Below are 20,340 nucleotides of genomic sequence, written 5' to 3' on the forward strand. Positions count from 1 at the left end.
TGTTGTAAATCTGGACACCCTGTCATCCTCAGTTCATGTCTGTCTCTTCTGTCATGTTGATCTTACAGCATTTCTGCTGCCAAATTGTCTTCATGACAGAATGAGAAACGCCGCTGATTCAGGAAAAATGTTGTTCACCTTTAAAACACTCCTTGTTCCACCTTCACCCTCCACTTCTGTCACCACTGATGGTTTGACCTCTGACCTTACAGGTATAGCAGCAGATGTCATGAACCGGTTTGAGTCAATAACCAGAGGTCACCTGGGTTTAATTCTCCCAACTATTTCCCCGCACTATGCAGGTGAGGAAAATGATGACATACCCAATAAAATTCTTTACCAACAGCTGTAAATTTTACGAGTCATTTTAGTGTAAGTAGACTTTTCAATGAAACTTGAAGTACCAGCTGAAACGTTGACAGTAGTGTGTCAACTGTATCAGGGGACAGAAATTTGCTGCAAATACAGTATTTTTGCTGGAAGCTGAGGTTCTCCAAAACTTTAATGACAATCTGTAAATTTTCTTTTTTTTTTTTTCTCCCCTATCAGAAAATTCAGGAACATGCCCAATTTTGGGTGACTTTCATAGTTTTCATCGCCAACAGTTGATATTTTCCCCCAAATTCAAATTTCAAAAATCTGCATTTCAGAACAGAGGTTTGATGAATCAAACAAAACCACCAGAATTAAAAATTTATGAGAAACTGGAGGAAAAGAAGCAGTTTGGGTGAATTTTATTTTCCAACCACCTAGTCTGTTTACAACAAAATCCAAACTGTGGGGAAGAATTGTGAACAGAGTTTAAATGAATCAAACAAAACCATAAGAATTAAAATCAGAAACTGAAGGACAACAATTAACCACAATTAAAAATTTCAAAATTCTGCAAGGAAGAATTGTGAACGGGGGGGGGGGGGGGGACCATAAGCTGTTCACCATCTGCCTTTTTATAGAAACCCTTTTGTGATCACATCGTAGGATTTAAGACAAAACAAGGTGGAGACAGTTAAGAAAACAGCAAATTGTTCTCCTGCTGAATAAGATTATATTTCACTCACTAACTATTGCTGCTCTTTTCTAATGCAGCATCATATCATAGAAAGACTTTAACCTCCACATTATTTAAATACTTCAGGATAAACACATTTTAAGGGGACAGATTTTCTACAACATTTACTTCATTCAACACCAATTAAAATCTATTGGGATAAATAAACTTTTTGCGAGCTTTTATTTGATGCCATTTTCACAAATGCTTACACAGCAGCTTTAATGCAGGCTGGTGGCCAAGTGGTTTGAGCACTTTAAGTGTGGAAGGTTCCCAGTTCAAATCCCACTCCTGCCACATTTCACCATGTAATGCAGAGTTGCGTCAATAAGGGCATCCGGTATAAAACTTGTGCCAGTTCAACATGCAGATACACCTCAGATTTGCTGTTAACTTACTTACACGCAGTAGCTTTAACGTGAAAAGCAGAGCTGCATCAGACCCTTTAACACCGTGACACAGAGTGTAAATGCAAACTCTTCTTTTCAGTAACAGATCGTTATTCGTGCTGGATGAATTTACTCTGCAGCACGTTTATTATTTATTTTTTGAATTTAATAAGTGCATTGTCTTCTTAAATACGCAGTAATTAAACACAAAAGGGGTTCAGTAACAAAACAAAAACCAAAGATGTTATTCTAAAAAAAAAAAAAAAAACAGCTTTTGAATAGGGATTGGTACTGATAAGATTTTTATCAATATCGATGCCATGCCATTATCGATTCCACTTATCGATACCTCTTGTGAATTTTCTGTGTACTAAACGTAGGCTTCACAGGCTTTCTATGTCAACATTTTATTGAGTCTTAAAGGAAAAGAAAACCCATTGATAAAATACAGCTGGGAAGATAGACTGTGCAATAAACTAAGGATTGATGTGTATCATTGAAAATAAGGAGCTCTCACAACTGAAATATCCACCTGGAAAGTCTGCATTTCAATCTGTCCATTCAATGTTTTCGTTCTCTTTTGGTGTATTGGTCTCTGGTCTGTCTTACGAGTTTTGCTGCAGGCGTCAGATTGTTGCTTTCTCTCTCGTAAGACTTCTCCGCCAAAGCTTTTTTCCAGTTTGATGACTAAGGTCTGTTCGGATAAGGTCTTCTCCTGATGTTGTGCGACCTTTTTCATGATTTCATTTTTGTCTTATTACTAATAGCCCAATTTCATAGCCTTAAGAGTGTGCATATCATGAATACTTGGTCTTGTTGGATTTGTGAGAATCTACTGAATCTACTGGTACCTTGTTTCCCATGTAACAATAAGAAATATACTCAAAACCTGGATTAATCTTTTTAGTCACATAGCACTACTGTTATTCTGAACACTACTGTATTTCTCAGATTTCTTTTTTAAAGAGTGCAATGGGCCTCAAACCTGGGGCCTACAGTTGCATTCTAATCATTACTGGCATTGTATCCGAGGGCTCTCTTCAAGGTGGTGGCCGTTCCCTTAACTGCGAATATCTGCAGCTCATGGGCACTTGGGTGACCAGGAATTGCCTCAAGGTATTTCTTCAGGTTCATCAGCCCTGTTGCTGCCACCACAACTGGTATGATATCTATTTCTTTCAATGGCCATGTTGTTCGTAGGTCATTCTTAAAGTCTTGGTATTTTGTGATTTTCTCCCTTTCAGCTCTAAACAGGCCATAGTCATTGGGGACTGTCACATCAATAATTTTTGCTGTCTTCTCTTGCTTGTTCCAGATGACAATATCATATTTTACTACACCTCCTTGGATATGTCTTCCTGCTGCTCTTTGTTATAGAAGACAGTTACTTTTTTGTTGGACGAGACTGGTGCTGGCTCATGCTCCCAGACATTTTCCTTGTCTTCCATCTCGAATTGCTTACATACTTTCCAGTGGAGATATTGACAAATCTTCACTTAGCCTGGAAAAAGAGTCTGTTGCTCTATAAAAAAGCCCTCTGTAAAGCTAGGACATCTTACTACTCATCACTAATTGAAGAAAATAAGAACAACCCCAGGTTTCTTTTCAATACTATAGCCAGGCTGACAAAGAGTCAGAGCCCTATTGAGCCGAGTATTCCTTTAACTAGTAATTCCTTTAACTAGTAATGACTTCATGACTTTCTTTGCTAATAAAATTTTAACTATTAGAGAAAAAATTACTCATAACCATCCCAAAGGCGTATCATTATCTTTGGCTGCTTTCAGTGATGCCGGTATTTGGTTAGACTCTCTCTCCGATTGTTCTGTCAGACTTATTTTCATTAGTTACTTCCTCCAAACCATCAACATGTCTATTGGACCCCATTCCTACCAGGCTGCTCAAGGAAGCCCTACCATTATTTAATGCTTCGATCTTAAATATGATCAATCTATCTTTATTAGTTGGCTATGTACCACAGGCTTTTAAGGTGGCAGTAATTAAACCATTACTTAAAAAGCCATCACTTGACTCAGCTATCTTAGCTAATTATAGGCCAATCTCCAACCTTCCTTTTCTCTCAAAAATTCTTGAAAGGGTAGTTGTAAAACAGCTAACTGATCATCTGTAGAGGAATGGTCTATTTGAAGAGTTTCAGTCAGGTTTTAGAATTCATCATAGTACAGAAACAGCATTAGTGAAGGTTACAAATGATCTTATGGCCTCAGACAGTGGACTCATCTCTGTGCTTGTTCTGTTAGACCTCAGTGCTGCTTTTGATACTGTTGACCATAAAATTTTATTACAGAGATAAGAGCATGCCATAGGTATTAAAGGCACTGCGCTGCAGTGGTTTGAATCATATTTATCTAATAGATTACAATTTGTTCACGTAAATGGGGAATCTTCTTCACAGACTAAAGTTAATTATGGAGTTCCCCAAGGTTCTGTGCTAGGACCAATTTTATTCACTTTATACATGTTTCCCTTAGGCAGTATTAGACGGCATTGCTTAAATTTTCATTGTTACGCAGATGATACCCAGCTTTATCTATCCATGAGGACACACACCAATTAGCTAAACTGCAGGATTGTCTTACAGACAAAGACATGGATGACCTCTAATTTCCTGCTTTTAATCTCAGATAAAACAAGTTATTGTACTTGGCCCCACAAATCTTAGAAACATGGTGTCTAACCAGATCCTTACTCTGGATGGCATTATCCTGACCTCGAGTAATACTGTGAGAAATCTTGGAGTCATTTTTGATCAGGATGTCATTCAATGCGCATATTAAACAAATATGTAGGACTGCTTTTTTGCATTTGCGCAATATCTCTAAAATTAGAAAGGTCTTGTCTCAGAGTGATGCTGAAAAACTAATTCATGCATTTATTTCCTCTAGGCTGGACTATTGTAATTCATTATCAGGTTGTCCTAAAAGTTCCCTGAAAAGCCTTCAGTTAATTCAAAATGCTGCAGCTAGAGTGCTGGCAGGGACTAGAAGGATGAGCATATCTCACCCATATTGGCCTTTCTTCATTGGCTTCCTGTTAATTCTAGAATAGAATTTAAAATTCTTCTTCTTACTTATAAGGTTTTTCAGCTTTAAGGCTCCTCTCTTATGGAACCAGCTCCCAATTCAGATCAGGGAGACAGACACCCTCTCTACTTTTAAGATTAGGCTTAAAACTTTCCTTTTTGCGAAAGCTTATAGTTAGGGCTGGATCAGGTGACCCTGAGCCATCCCTTAGTTATGCTGCTATAGACTTAGACTGCTGGGGGGTTCCCATGATGCAGTGAGTGTTTCTTTCTCTTTTTGCTCTGTATGCACCACTCTGCATTTAATCATTAGTGATTGATCTCTGCTCCCCTCCACAGCATGTCTTTTTCCTGGTTCTGTCCCTCAGCCCCAACCAGTCCCAGCAGAAGACTGCCCCTCCCTGAGCCTGGTTCTGCTGGAGGTTTCTTCCTGTTAAAAGGGAGTTTTTCCTTCCCACTGTTGCCATGTGCTTGCTCACAGGGGGTCATTTTGACCGTTGGGGTTTTTCTGTAATTATTGTATGGCCTTGCCTTACAATATAAGGCGCCTTGGGACAACCGTTTGTTGTGATTTGGCACTATATAAATAAAATTGATTGATTGATTGATTGATCTTGTTGTGTCGGGATGTATAATGTCCATCTGCCATGAGGATCTGGCATGCTGATATTACATGGTTTACACTCAACAGCTGTATGACAGAATCGGCATTCATCATTTTGGGAGATCCCTGCCATTTTTTTGAAGCCATTTGTTAGAAGTCCTTGATCTTGTGCTCCAATCATAATTCTTTCTCCATCAAAACCAAGTTCTCCATTTTTCAGCCACTGCATTGATCCAGTTTTGTCAATGTATTCCTTTTCGAGTTCTTGGAATCATCCAGCCCTTTTGTGCTGTTTCCATCTTTCTACTCAGTGTTTTCGTTCTCTTTTGCTGTATTGTTTTCTGGTCTGTCTTGCGAATTTTGTTGCAGGTGTCAGATTATGGCATTCTCTCTCTTGGAAGAGTTGTCCTCCAAAGTTTTTTGCAAGTTACTTTGTCTTCTCTCTTTTATTTCTCTTCAATTTCTTTTTTACAGAGTGCAATGGGCCCCAAACCTGGGGTCTACAGTTGCATCCTAATCATTAATCATTACTGGCATTGTATCCGAGGGCTCTCTTCAAGATGGTAACTGTTCCTTTAACTGCGGATATCTGCACCTCATGGGCACTTGGGTGACCAGGGATTGCCTCAAGATATTTCTTCAGGTTCTTCTTCATAAGCCCTGTTACTCCCACCCCAACTGGTATGATATCAATTTCTTTCAATGACCACGTTATTCGTAGATCATTTTTAAGGTCTTGGTATTTCGTGATTTTCTCCCTTTCAGCTCTATTCAGGCCATAGTCATTGGGGACTGTCACAACAATAATTTTTGCTGTCTTCTCTTGCTTGTTCCAAATGACAATATCAGGTTTTACTGCACCTCCTTTGATATGTCTTCCTGCTGGGATCTCTGTCATAAAAGACAGTCACTTTTCCATTGGATGAGACTGGTGCTGGTTCATACTCCCAAACGTGTCCCTCTACTTCAACCTCCAGTTCCTTGCATACTTTCCAATGTAGATATTTACAGATCTTGTTATGCCAGCTTGTGTAATGTCCGTCTGCCATGAGGATCTGACATGCTGATACTAAGTGGTTTACACTCTCAACAGCTGCATGACAGAATCGGCATTGATCATTCTGTGAAATTCCTGCCATTTTTTTGAAGCCATTTGTTAGTAGACCCTGATCTTGCGCTCCAACTATAATTCTTTCTCCATCAAAACCAAGTTCTCCATTTGTAAGCCACCGCATAGATCCTTGTCTATGTATTCCTTTTCGAATTCTTCTTGGAATCGGCCAGCCCTTTTGTGCTGTTTCCATCTGTTCATTCGATGTTTTTGTTCTCTTTTTCTGTATTTTTCCCTGGCCTGTCTTGCTAGTGTTGTTGCAGGTGTCAGATCATTGCTTTCTCTCTTGCAAGAGATCTCCAAAGTTTTCTGCCAATTTAATAATAGAGGTCTGTTGTGGCATAGTCTTAATATGATGTTGCATAACCTTTTTAATAACTTCTTCTTGAGAACTCTTTAAGTACTGCCCAATACTTATTATAGATGCTCTATAAGCCTGATTGATCTCCATAAGACCTAAGCTGCCTTCTCGACGGGGGAGATATATTCTATCCATGCATTGGTTTCTGTATGTAATTTTATGCAAGGTGAGCATCTTCCTAGTTTTAGTATCTAACTTGTTAAGCTCACCCTGTGGCCAGTCTACTATGCCAAAGCCATAGTTTACCACAGGCAAGGCAAACTGGTTTATGGCTGTGATCTTGTTCTTTGGTGTCAATTCTGATTTACAAATCTTCTTTAAGCGGTTTAAGTATTCTTGTGTTACTTTCTCTCTCATTTTTTATGCTCTATTGTAGTATTTTCTTCAGTTCCCAAATTTGTACGTGGAATCCTCAGCCAAATCTTCAATAGTGTTCCCCTCATCCAACTGTATATTTTCTGTGACCTGCTTCTTACCACCTCTGATTGTACATTTAGAGCATTTATCCAGCCCAAATTCCATACCGATTTCTTTAGAAAACATATGGACTGCCTCCACTAATCTCCTGAGTCCCCTCTCTGAATCTGTAAATATCTTCAAGTCATCCAAAAACAGAAGGTGGCTCACCACCTGTTTATGTTTTCTTCCTCTACCTCCATCTAAATCATACCCAATGTCAAATTCCTTGAGGATCTTGCTTAATGGATCAATACTAAGACAAAAAAGGAGTGGAGAGAGACTATCTCCCTGGAATATCCCTCGCTTCACTTTTATGTCTGGGATTATTATCTGCCCCTCTGTATGGTTTAGAGTGATGGTGGTGTTCCACTTATTCATTTGTGTTTTCAAGAGAGATCTTACTTCCTTATTGATGTTATAAAGTTCTAGGCATCTCATAATCCATGAATGTGGGGCATTATCAAATGCCTTTTTGTAGTCAATCCAAGCCATGCTGAGGTTTCTCCTCCTTCTTTTGCAGTCCTCCAGGATAGCATTGTCTATCAATAACTGGTCTTTAGCTCCTAATCTTTTTCTGAAACAACCTTTCTGCTCATTCTCCAGGTAGCCACCAGTGTCCAAATGTTCATAAACGGCATCGGCTATAATTCCTGTCAGCCATTTATAAGTTGTTGTTAAGCAACAGATGGGTCAATACTTGTTGGGAAGTATTTTATATAATTATTACAAAGTATGTAATATATTATATTACATACTTTGTCCTGTATGAATTACCATGTGTCTGTTCATACTGCTTTTTAGTCCAAATCTTTGACCACACTCAGAACAGACAAATTCTTTCTGTCCTGTATGAACTATTATGTGTCTGTTCAGGTCGCTCTTTTCTCCAAATCTTTGATCACACTCAGAACAGACAAATGCTTTTTGTCTTTTATGAATCATCATGTGTCTGTTCAGGTGGCTCTTTCGTCCAAATCTCTGATCACATTCAGAACAGACAAATGCTTTTTGCCCTGTATGAATTATCATGTGTCTGTTCAGGCCGCTCTTTTGTCCAAATCTTTGACCACATTCAGAACAGACAAATGCTTTTTGTCCTGTATGAATTATCATGTGTCTGTTCAGGGTGCTCTTTCCTCCAAACCTTTGACCACACTCGGGACAGACAAATTCTTTTTGTCCTGTATGAACTATCATGTGTCTGTTCAGGGCACTCTTTCGTCCAAATCTTTGACCACACTCGGAACAGACAAATTCTTTTTGTCCTGTATGAATTATCATGTGTCTGTTGAGGTTGGTCTTTTGTCCAAATCTCTGATCACAATCAGAACAGACAAATGCTTTTTGTCCTGTATGAACTATCATGTGTCTGTTCAGTGCGCCCTTTTGTCCAAATCTTTGACCACACTCAGAACAGACAAATGCTTTTTGTCCTGTATGAATTGTCATGTGTTTCTTCAGAGTGCCCTTCCATTTCTGTGTTTTACTCTGATCAGAACAGCTAACTGGTTTTCTGCTCGCTTGCTTCTCCTTTTGTTGCTCTGAATTGTTTATGTGACCAGTTGCTTTTACATATTTAGAGCATTTAAATTGTTTCTCAGCAATGTTGCAAATGCTTGAACTAACAACACAGACATTTTTTTGAATGTTAAAACTTGACTGAGGTTCTCTGGTCTGTTTCCAGTCATAACTGTCATCAGTCTCAGTTCCAGAACTGTCTGAACTCCTGCCACTGAAATCTGGTTGTAAATGACTGTTTGGACCCGAGTTGCTGGCTGGTTGTGGTCCTCCATCATCCTCACCATCAGCTTCTGCTGTCAGTGTTCTGTGTCCAGATGAGCTGCTGGCTACAGGCTCAGCCTCTGTGCTCTCAGCAAAACGGCTTTGATGAAACTGTGATGACTCTGGTTTTTCATCATCATTTTCACTCTTCACAGGGACGGCAGTGAAATCAAACTTGGTGAGATCTGCCTCCTCCAGCTGCTGAAGCTGCACTCCCTGCTGACTTATCCACAGCTTCTCTTCTTCTTTAATGTCATCCTGGTGAACACTCAGATTCCATTTCTGGTGTTCAGGGAGAGTTTCTTCTTTAATCACCAACAACGACTGCATGTCTGTAAAAATAAAAAAAATAAAAAAATAAAAAATCAACAATAAATGTTAGAACAACACTCACTGGAAAAAAAAAGTAGCAGACTGGTGAGTTTGACCCAGTGACAGTGAATTATTACACTCTTCAATCTGATAAAGTGAAAATGTACATCACGATTTGTGTTAAATTTCACTAATTTTAATTCATATCTGTCTTCCAAAATTGAATTCAGAAGAATCTGTGCTTCTGACACTGATCAGTTACAGATTCTTTTGAGGCGCTGACATGAACATAGAAGAGCTGCTTTACATCAAAAGCCATCAAGGCCAAACAAGAGTAACAGATTAACAGATCAAGAAAATGCTGTTTTTTTTCTATCCACATATTTGAATTGAATCAGTTCTTGGCTATCATGATATGAATCTTCAATAAATACTTCACAATATTAGATTAGATAGACCTTAATCAAATATGTAACTTCAATACAGAATAGAGTATCAAAACAATCTGCAAATATAAATAACAGACATACTGATCAATACTCGCTACTACTGTTCCTCTCCTTCCCGTCCTCTGTCTTCCTGTTACTTCTCCTCCCCCTGAGTGAGGAATTGTACAGTCTGATGGCCTGAGAGACAAAGGATGTTTTTCAGTCTTTTGGCTCTGCACCTGGGAAGGAGCAGTCTGTGGCTGAAGAGGTACCTTTGGTTGCTGATAATGGTGTGCAGAGGGTGACTGGCATCATCCATAATGTCCAGCAGTTTGTCCAGTGTTCTCTGCCATTGTCACCAGAGAGTCCAGCTTCATGTCAACCACAGAGCCAGCCCACCTGATCAGTTTGTTCAGCCTGGATGTGTCCTTCGTGGATGTGCTACCCCCCAGCACACCACAGTGTAAAAGAGGACGATGGCTACTAAGGACTGGTAGAACATTCACAGGAGTGTCCTGCAGATGTTAAATGACCGAAGCCTCCTCAAAACATACAGCCTGCTCTGTGCCTTCCTGTACAGGTGGTTGGTGCGGGTTGTCCAGTCCAGTTTGCTGTCCAGCCACAGCCTGAGGTACTTGTAGGAATTCACAGCCTCCACTTCATCTCCCTTAATCAAAACTGATCGGGCTCTGATGTCTAAGGTGGAAGTGTGCTGAGGGAAGATATCTGCACCAATTGAAGAAGTTAAGTTCGTTCACCCTCTCCATTGTACCCGTGTCTCTGGTCCTGTGACGGTTTTCATACCTTCCCAGACCTCCATGTTGTTTTCTTTCAGCTTCTGCTCCACCTTTCCCCTGTAGCTGTCCTTTGCTTCCCTCAAGCATTGTTTCACTTCCCACTGTGCTGCCTTCATTGCCTTCATACCTCTGTTTCTGAAGGCGACCTTCTTCCTGTTGAGGACAGCTTAGACTTCTCGCGTTATCCATGGTCTGTTGTTAGGGCAACAGCGGACAGCCTTGGTCTGGCAAACCACGTCGGTGTAGAAGTTAAGATCATCCATCAGACAGTGTGTCAGCCCCTCTATATCCTCACCGTGTGGGTTGATCAGCTCATCCCAGAGTGTGGTGTTGTAGGAGTCTCTCAGGGCAATTTCCATTTCAGGGGACCATCTCCAGATGGTGTGAGTAGTTATCAGCTGTGTTTGGATCAGGGAGGTGTATTGTGGCTTTAGGTGGACCAGACTGTGGTCAGACTTCCCTAAAGTGGGAAGGAGTGTGACTCTGTATGCATCCCCCACATTAACATACAGTAAGTAAACTGTCCTGTTGCTTCTTGTTGGACAGTCCACAACCTGGTGAAAAGCAGCCAAAGTAGAGTCCAAAGCTGTATGGTTAAAATCCCCACAAACAAAAAATTGTGGGCTCCAGGCTGTTCACAAACAGACAGACAGCTGAGAATATGTAACCTTCTCCAATGTAAGAATAATTTTCAGCAATCTTAAGACATCCATTTGTAATGATTGCCATTTTCAACATAAATACTTACTACTATCTAGTTGGAATTCAGCCACATGGGGTGTGCAGCCAGTATATTCTGAGTGTTTGTCCCAAGCCCGGATCAAGGAGTAGGGTTGCATAAGGAAGGACATCTGGTAGTGGTGGTTCTACACTGAATTACTCCTTGGGCGAGACCCCGTCGGAGTGCCCCCACCCCTCAAAAAATAAACCCAACAAAATTTTTCATGGACAGCTATTTTTTTATGTTTAATATTATAGCAGTGCCCCTGAAATTGCAATTGAAACCGACATCAAAAGACTGCAGGCTACTGCTCTTCTACAAAACATCCATGACTTGCAAATTTGAATAAACAAGCCGTTACATGATAAATGTCTGCCATTAGGGGCTATATTAATCTGACTTTTAGGGAGGAACAATAAGCTCTTTTATTAAGGTGCATATTTGTCTTGACATTTAGCTAAATATTTTTTGTAAATATTAGGCTAAAATGTATAAATAGCATCAACCAATCTGAAAAAGTTTTAGATATGACAAAAATTTGACAATGTAGGCGACCCCTAACGGGAACAGCCGAAAGACAAAGAAGAAGAAGTGTTTGCCTACACTGCCACGCTGGTTGGTCATGGAACAACTGACCAGCTCTTCATTTTCACAAGGATCCTGAAGGGTGCCTGGGAGTATGACCATCCAGTCTGCATGTGTTTTGTGGACTTGGAGAAGGCATATGATTGGATACTCCCGGAGATACTGTGGGAGGTGCTGCAGGAGTATGGAGTGAGGGGTCTCTTCTCAGGGCCATTCAATCTCTGTACTCACAAAGCGAGAGCTGTGTTCGGGTGCTCGGCAGTCAGTCATACTTGAGTCCAGTGGGGGCTGGCCTCTGCCAGGGCTGTGCCTTGTCACCAATCCTGTTTGTGATATCCAAGGACAGGATATTGAGGCGTAGTCAGGGGGAGAAGGGCTTCCAGTTTGACTCCAGTTGGACTCAGGGTCTGATCACTGCTATTTGCAGATGATGTGGTCCTGTTGGCTCAATCGGCCTGTGACCTCCAACACTCACTAGATCGATTCACAGCTGATAAGGAAGCCGAGCCAAAAGGCGAAGCTCTCAATCTACTGGTCAATCTTTGTTCCTACTCTCACCAATGGTCATGAGGGTTGGGTCATGACTGAAATAACTAGATCGTGGGTACAAGCGGCCGAAATGGGCTTTCTTAGAAAGGTCTCCCTTAGAGATAAGGTGAGATGCCAGTCATCCGTGGGGAGCTTGGAGTAGAGCCACTGCTCTTTCACATTGAAAAGAGCCAGCTGAGGTGGTTCGGGCATCTGGTAAGGATGCTCCATGCACACCTCCCAAACACTCAGCTTGACATCCTGCAGCTAAAACCCAATTTAGCTGATAAACTTAAGCACAGCGCTAATGTCACATATTACTTTCACTCACCTCAGACAAATTTTTGTCTGTTGCTCAAACTCATTCATCTTGTGGTTTTGACTCGCAGACAGAATTAAACTCTCATCTAAATGCTAACGCATTTTAGCAGCTGAAGGCTTCATCCATTAGCGCCACTTAATGTATAATTACTGGAAGAAAAATGCAGCTCATGACTTTTAATGCCCACAACAAAGTAAACTGTTAGGAAAATAACAAGGCAGTCCCCAAACCCTTCTTCTTCTTTGGAAATTATTGGCAGTGTGCAACCAACATTACCGCCACCAACTGTTTGGGTGTGGAACTGAAATAAACTGAATAAATGGACTCTGTGTTGTCAAAAACAACTTGGAACTGTTCACCACATGAGGAAAAATCCTGATTTCCAGTCATTTCCAGAAAACTTTCATTACTGCATATGAAGACAGACGCCTGTTATACTGTAGATGTGAGTAGAGCTGCCACAAACAACTATTTTGATAGTCAACTAGTCTACGATTATTTTTGCGATTAGTCAACTGGTCGGATCATACGTAAATTGCAGCTTATCGCATTTTATCAATATTGATACCATTATCCATCCGATTCCTTAGCGATACCTCCTGTATTGTGGTAACTAAGCTATATATATTTTGATTTATAACAGAAAACTGTCGAAAGGGGGAATAAATATAAGTGTAAAGATGATTGAATATATCAGGGCAGTAAACTGATCAGTGCGTGTGAACCTCGCGCATTGACTCACATGTGTGGTTATTTCAACCAGCTGCAGCTGATCCACAATGTGAATTCTGTCTTCCAGAACAGCTCTTTATATAATCATCTGATTCATCTAAATGTTGCCACATGTACATAAGGGCTGGATTGTCATTCCTACACTCATATTGTTATATTTAATAAAAAATAATAAGTGCATGCAGCAGCTGCAGCGAATGCTGCATTCAAGTACTGTCGAAAATTACACAACTTTTTTGTTGTTTCAAATTCAGAAGTTGCTTGTGGTAAAATAATTTATTATATTCACATAAACGATTAATTCCGGCCTATATAAGGTGCCTGAGCCCAGTGAAGCTGACTCCCCACCCAGATAAAATAAATAAATAAATAAATAAATCCATCCAAGCAAGCAGGCTGAGTTTGCCCTGTAATTTCTGACGGTACATGAATGCAGCAGCAGCCTCAGCGCTCACAAACCGTCTTCTGTACCGTGTGAAAACATTCCGCTGCTCGAATGAAGTCAAATTAAACAAGAACGTTAAAAAACTAAAATGACTAAAAAAATGTCAAGAATGACAGCAAAATGAAACACGGATGAATTGATGATTAAAGAATCACCCATAGGCTGATCTCAGAGAGTGAAGTCTGACATCTCTGCATCATTCTCATTAAACCAGTCTTGGTGCTTGCATTCTACAAAACCCAGGACATCTGCACTTACACAGAGTAGATGGCATCTTTGAATTGATTCCAAGCTGTCTTCACGTGATGCGGACCACATCTGTCCCAGATCCGTGCCAGATAAGGGCTGTAAACGGTTGGTCTTTTGCGGATCCAGTTCAGATCTGGTCCGGATCTGTTCCAGAACTGTAAAGTGGAGCCATGCCGGATCTGGGCCAGGGTGCAAAAATTGTCTGGACCGGATCTGTTTTCAGGATTGGTACTGGATGTTGGACTACATCCGGCCCGGATCCATTTGCTGTCTGGGATAATACCCCGTAACTGCTTTCTTGAAATCCCGCAAGGAATTTCAAGAAAGAAACCCACCCGCAAGGAACGCTTACAAATGGACAAATTTGCAGTAATTCCTGACATCAGAAGTGGGTGTCGTCCTACAGTCCATGGCAGCATGTTACCGTGGATGAGCAATTATTTCCATCCAAGGTTCATTGTCCCTTTCTGCAGTACATTGCATCCAAGCCTGACAAGTTTGGAATAAAGTTTTAGATTGCAGCAGATATGGACACGAAATACACGTGTAATGCCATCCCTTACTTGGGAAAAGATCCCCCTCCTCCGGCAGGAGAGAGGCTGTCAGAGAATGTTGTTTTGAAGTTGATGGAACCATTTATGGACCAGGGAAGGAATGTAACTATGGACAATTTCTTCACCTCTCTGTCTTTGGCTAACAGGCTTCTTCAATGAAAAACAACTCTGCTTGGCACCATCAACAAAATCGTCGGGAGCTACCAGCAACTGCCAAGGAAACCTTGGGCCGCCAGTTGTACTTAACACAGGTGTTCACATCTGGAAGTGCATTGCTGTCGGTGTACTCAAAGAAAAAAAAAAAAAAATCTGTCTGTCTTCTGAGCACCATGCATCAGAAAGTGGAAATTGTGGACACCCAAAAACAAAAAACAAAAACCGAACACTGTTGTTGATTACAACCATTTCAAATCCAGTGTTGATATAATGGACCAGAAATTACGCAACTACGAGGTCTGTCCAAAAAGTATCGTACCTTTTTATTTTTTTCAAAAACTATATGGATTTGAATCACGTGTGATTACATCAGCCAAGCTTGAACCTTTGTGCGCATGCGTGAGTTTTTCCACGCCTGTCGGTTGCGTCACTCGCCTGTGGGCAGGCTTTGAGTGAGCACTGGTCTACCCCTCCCGTCGGATTTCTTTTGTCTGAGAACTTGCTGAGAGACTGCCGCTTTGCTCCATGAAATTTTTTTCAGAAGCTGTTAGAGACAGGCAGTTGGAAACCATTCGATAGATTCAGATGGATATCGGTGAAGATTCTGTCGGCGACTTTTGTGGCACATTCCACTGTTACAGGAGATTTTGTAATGAAAGACGTGTGGAGGATTTCGTGCGTCGGCACGAAGCAGCTCAGGACGCGCAGCAAAAAAAACACCTCCATCTTGGAAGTCTCACAGGACATGTTGAGGCATGTCCAGCTGTTACACAATTTCTCGGATACTCACTCGACTGAAAGCCATCGAAAGCCATCTGAATCTTCTGAATGGTTTCCAACACGGAGGTGTTTTTTTTTTTGCTGCGCATCCTGAGCTGCTTTGTGCCGACGTGCGAAATCCTCCGCATGTCTTTCATTACAAAATCTCCTGTAACAGTGGAATGTGCCACAAAAGTGCTATGTCCAGCTCTGTTGCCATTTCTGTGGTAGTCACATGATGTCCTGGATCAACACAGCGTTCAGTTTAGAAATGATCTGGTCGATCCAGCCTGTCGAATGGCCGCTCGGCGCGCCGTGCGCCCTCCACCGCTGTGGGCCATCTTTAAAAAGATTTTAACAGTCCATAATCCGCATGACGCTGACAGAATCTTCACCGATATCCAACTGAATCTATCGAATGGTTTCCAACTGCCTGTCTCTAACAGTTTCTGAAAAAAAATTTCATGGAGCTAAGCGGCCGTCTCTCAGCAAGTTCTCAGACAAAAGAACTCTGACGGGAGGGGTGGACCAGTGCTTACTCAAAGCCTGCCCACAGGCGAATGACACAACCGACAGGCGTGGAAAAACTCACGATGCGCACGAAGGTTCAAGCTTGGCTGATGCAATCACACGTGATTCAAATCCATATAGTTTTTGAAAAAAATAAAAAGGTCCATTACTTTTTGGACAGACCTCGTACTCTGTGCATGCAACAACAGGGAGATGGCCCATGGCTGTGTTTTACAACCTGTTGGACAGGCTGCCACAAATGCACATTTTATACACAGCATGTACAGGATCAAAAGAAAGCCGGCAATTGTTCATGCTGGAGCTTACCGAGGAACTTCAAAACAGACATTTGCAGGAAAAGGCACTAGGGGAAGAGTGCAAACCGCAGCATTGTGAGATGAAAGTTTCTCAGAAGAAAGAGACACAGTATCAGGTGTGCATACTCTGCAATAATAACAGAAGCACTGAACATTGTGTACACTGTCTAAAATACACCTGTAGCAAATGTAGGAAAGACGCACCTAGGGAATGTGGAAACTGCTAGTTATGACAGTTGTATGCCACATTTGTGTGCTTTGTTTAGTAACAAGGAGAAATAAAATTGTTTTTTTTTCCTGACATTATACCTTCTGTTTGTTGTTATTCAAAGATGATTTTTTTTTTTTTTGGGGGGGGGGGGGGGGAGTGATATTGTGAGCTTAGTACAGTAAGTTATCACTGTAACTGGTGTTTGGCCCTTCAACAAAATTACCATTCATGAAGGATTTTCATCATAAATACTTCTGCCCTTCTTAAAATGACAGGCAATTATTACAATAAGTGGGTTTTTTTTTAAATGACAAATAGGAAACGTATCTTGGTGCAAATGACAAAAACTGGGTAAAACTGTTTGTTGGCTAAATAAAATATGAAAAAATAAAATGAAAAATGGCTACTCTTATTACATGAAATAAGATATGACCTCAATGAAATTGGCTGCAAAATGAATAATGGGGCAGTGGTGGCAGACAAACTGAGAAGTCATCTCCAGCTGAAATAATACTTTTGCACTATTGTTTCTCTGGAGACAGGTTCACTTGAGCTGCATGATAATTCTTCTCCAAATGTTAGCATATGGAGAGGAATTAACATGTTTTGCCAAGATGAGGGGGCAGGCAGTGCCTGCCACTGGCCTGCCAGTGTTAATTATATCTGCTAAATTTCATATTCATAAATGTAAATTTTCAGGTAAAAAGCCCATTTAAACTCTACTTGCTTGAATTACAACATTGATAAAATGACTGATAAAATAATTTTACACCTCCAACAACTTGAAATCCTTCATGGTCGTCATCTCCAATATTTAATTTCTCGCAATATCACTTTCGATCTTCGGGATCAAGAGTTGGCACATTCGTCTGAAGTCATCTTCCTGTTCGTTTTCTCACCGCATCTGCTGGGAGCCTCGAGTTTTCTGCCTACCGTCTGTGTGCGCATGTGCAGGAAAGGCGGAAGTAAATAACAGCAATCCCTTCTATTAAAAAATATCTGCAAGCGTATGAATAACACTTAATTTTTACCAAGGAATACACAAACAAATTCTCAAAAAGCATTTCTGTTCCCCTTTAAGCAGACATCGTCTAAGCAGAGCACATAGCAGCTAGTTAGCTAGCCCTTAGCCATCCATCCATCCATCTTCCGCTTTATCCGGAGTCGGGTCGCGGGGGCAGCAGCTCAAGCAAAGCCGCCCAGTAATCCAATTATAATGCCAAATAATTTCTTCTGCCTTTTAAGCACTATGTACATTGTTTTCTTTTTTCTTTTCTTTCTTTCAACTACTTTGTGAGTTTTGTTTGTTTGTATACGAGTGATTTTTGTTAAGCATATGTGTGCCTAATAAATTCAAATCCAAACTTAAAACATCCCCACTCGGCAGGAAAGACTATCAACCCACGCAACATTCATCCCCGATTAAACAGAAACCCTCTGGAAATAGATAACTCACCCACTTCACGAAGCAGCGTTTTCAGCTGACACCACCGAAGCTAACAGCGCATTGGGGCTGCCCAGATCGGTGCCTGACCTAAATACGACCCCTGCAAGAATGGTGGAATTGTAATGGGCCACTGAGGCTAAATTATGCTTCTTTTGAGCCATTGATATTTTGCTAGACAATGCTTTTTGAGTCAGAAATACATACCAATACTAATTATTTTATTATTTTATTTTTAAAAATGCATAACTTTGTTTAGTTGAGTAGTAACTTGTTCATTTACAAATTTATGTACAGAGATGCAGGGATGAAAATCTCTTTGGTGGATTTCTGCTTTTTTGCATAGGTCATTTTTGAGATCAGCGCAAATCCGTTGTTTTATCATTTTATTTAGTTCAGGCATGGATTTGAGCAGCCCGAATGCGCTGCTAGCTTCGGTCACACTCTCACGAGCGCCACTAGCTCGAGCGGCACTCTGAGCATGGTGGCTTTCGGTCTCGTTAGAGGAAGACCAGTTATTATTATTATTATTTCATTGATAACGGCAATTTAAAGTAGAATTCCTTCGTGAAGAGGGTGAGTTAGCTATTTGCAGAGGGTTTCCATTTTATCGCGGATGGATGTTGCGTGGGGTTGATTCCTGCCCAGTGGGGATGTTTTATTTGTCATTATTGGCAAAGGGCTAAGCTAACTAGCCGTTATGTGGCCTGTTAAGACGACGTCTGCTTATTATGTTCAGTAAATTCAGCTGGCTACTGTTATGCGTAATATAATGAAGGCAAAACCTTTGACCAGCGTTTTTCTCTATCGAAAAATAACCTAAAGTGGCGTGCGACGTTTCCACTCGGGGTCCTATCTGATCTTCTGTCCTGAAGTCCAAAAACAAAAATGGAAATCTTTTAGTACTCTTTCTGGTCTGACTCTGTGCTGAAATGTTGATTAGTGAAATGAATCTAAACTGTTTGCGTTTCATTGACACACTGTCTAGACTCGACGTGTTACGAATGTGCAGTAAACGTATTTGAAAGAGAACAGAATGGACAGAAAGACAATTGAAAATGTGGGAGATTCCTGACTTTTTAAAACATTTCCCCTGCATATTTTAAATTTGCAAAGTTTGAATTCCCAAGTCACAATATCACCAGGCTGGGGGCATTCACTTCAGAGTGTGAAAATCTCACCTTGTCCTTGTGATCCCGATTTTGTCGCCCCTCTACGTTGTCCAAAAAAAAAAAAGAAGAAAAACTAATGGTCCAGCTTTCTTCCCCGAGTCAGCGAGTGCATTTCTGGAAAACGTCTTACTGCATTTCTCAACATGTGATGTGCATTTTAGTAAAAGCAGAAACATCCCGATGGCTGGCTGACAGTGAAACGAACACTGCTTCATCTGATAACGAAGCTTCTGAGCTTTCATTCGAAAGTGAGGCTTCAGACTTACAGAGGCTGTACAGAGAGACAGGGGGCGACACACTTTGCCCCAGAACACTCAGTTCTTTCAGAGTCTGTCAGATTTTAGATCCTAACGTGGGCTGATGCTGCTGAGTGTCTCTCTGGATGCTATTTTAGTCCCGCCGTGAACGTGCATGCGGAATGTCTCCACAAAACAGTTTTTATAGGCTGCTTGGACATGGAGATGGATTTCTTACATTGGAAAAGAATTGGAATACGTTATTTGGACATGGAGATGGATTTCTTACATTGGAAAAGAATTGGAATACGTTATTTTCGGAAGATAATGGACTATCTAACGTGACAGAATTGTGAGAGAACTTTATGAGGAGCTCTGTGACACTGGCTGGCGATTGCGCATGGGGACTCTTTGGTGGAGTGGACTTTGGAAATCACAAGTGAGTGGCCTGTTCAGGTTTTTTTTTTTTTTTACGAAGTGGTTATGGGTACGTACATCCGTATCTTCTGCCTGACTGCTAAAGGTATGGACCGAGGTTCACTGAGTGGACACATGTGACACCGGTGGGAAATACACACGTGGAACAAGCGGTGAAGTTCTTAACAGACACAGAATATTTTATGTCCACTAATGCTTCAGCTGAACTGTGCTGTTTCTTTTTTCTCCCTTGTTTCAGAAGCCATAACTGGCAACTGTCTTCTAGTGTTAGCGGAGGTTAGCCTGTATCATTCAAGTACATTTTTTTAATGAAGCTGCTGTAATTTAAGAAATTCATCAAATGTATATGAAGAAATTAATCAAAATATCGACGTAAATTCCGAAGGTGTTTTGCTTCTTTCATCATCCATCCATCTCAAGTTCCAAGCGCTGTTTTCTAAGCGAGGTGGAAAGAATTGTATGTGAAACTGGACCTTTAGCCGCATATGGTACGGATACTGACATATTTGCGCATTCTGATTGGTCGGTAAGAGACCCTCCGTATCTTTAGAACGGTCTCTGTAGATACGGGTCCGTACCTGTAGCCACTGCCTTTTTTTTATGTTCCTCCCAGTGTAGCTGGTTGGC

At 41.0% G+C, this 20,340-nt stretch overlaps 1 long non-coding RNA gene across 1 annotated transcript; it reads right to left on the bottom strand.

Annotated features, from left to right (window-relative positions):
• Nucleotides 1-717: 717 nt before the first annotated feature.
• Nucleotides 718-6,776, bottom strand: LOC117531238. Its single transcript, XR_004566585.1, has 3 exons — nucleotides 6,766-6,776; nucleotides 3,414-3,419; nucleotides 718-1,199 (listed from the first exon to the last, which is right to left on the bottom strand). It is a non-coding gene; the product is annotated as an uncharacterized LOC117531238 (long non-coding RNA).
• Nucleotides 6,777-20,340: the final 13,564 nt, after the last annotated feature.

The sequence above is a fragment of the Thalassophryne amazonica genome, chromosome 18 (assembly GCF_902500255.1).
Source record: "Thalassophryne amazonica chromosome 18, fThaAma1.1, whole genome shotgun sequence".
NCBI lineage: Eukaryota > Metazoa > Chordata > Actinopteri > Batrachoidiformes > Batrachoididae > Thalassophryne > Thalassophryne amazonica.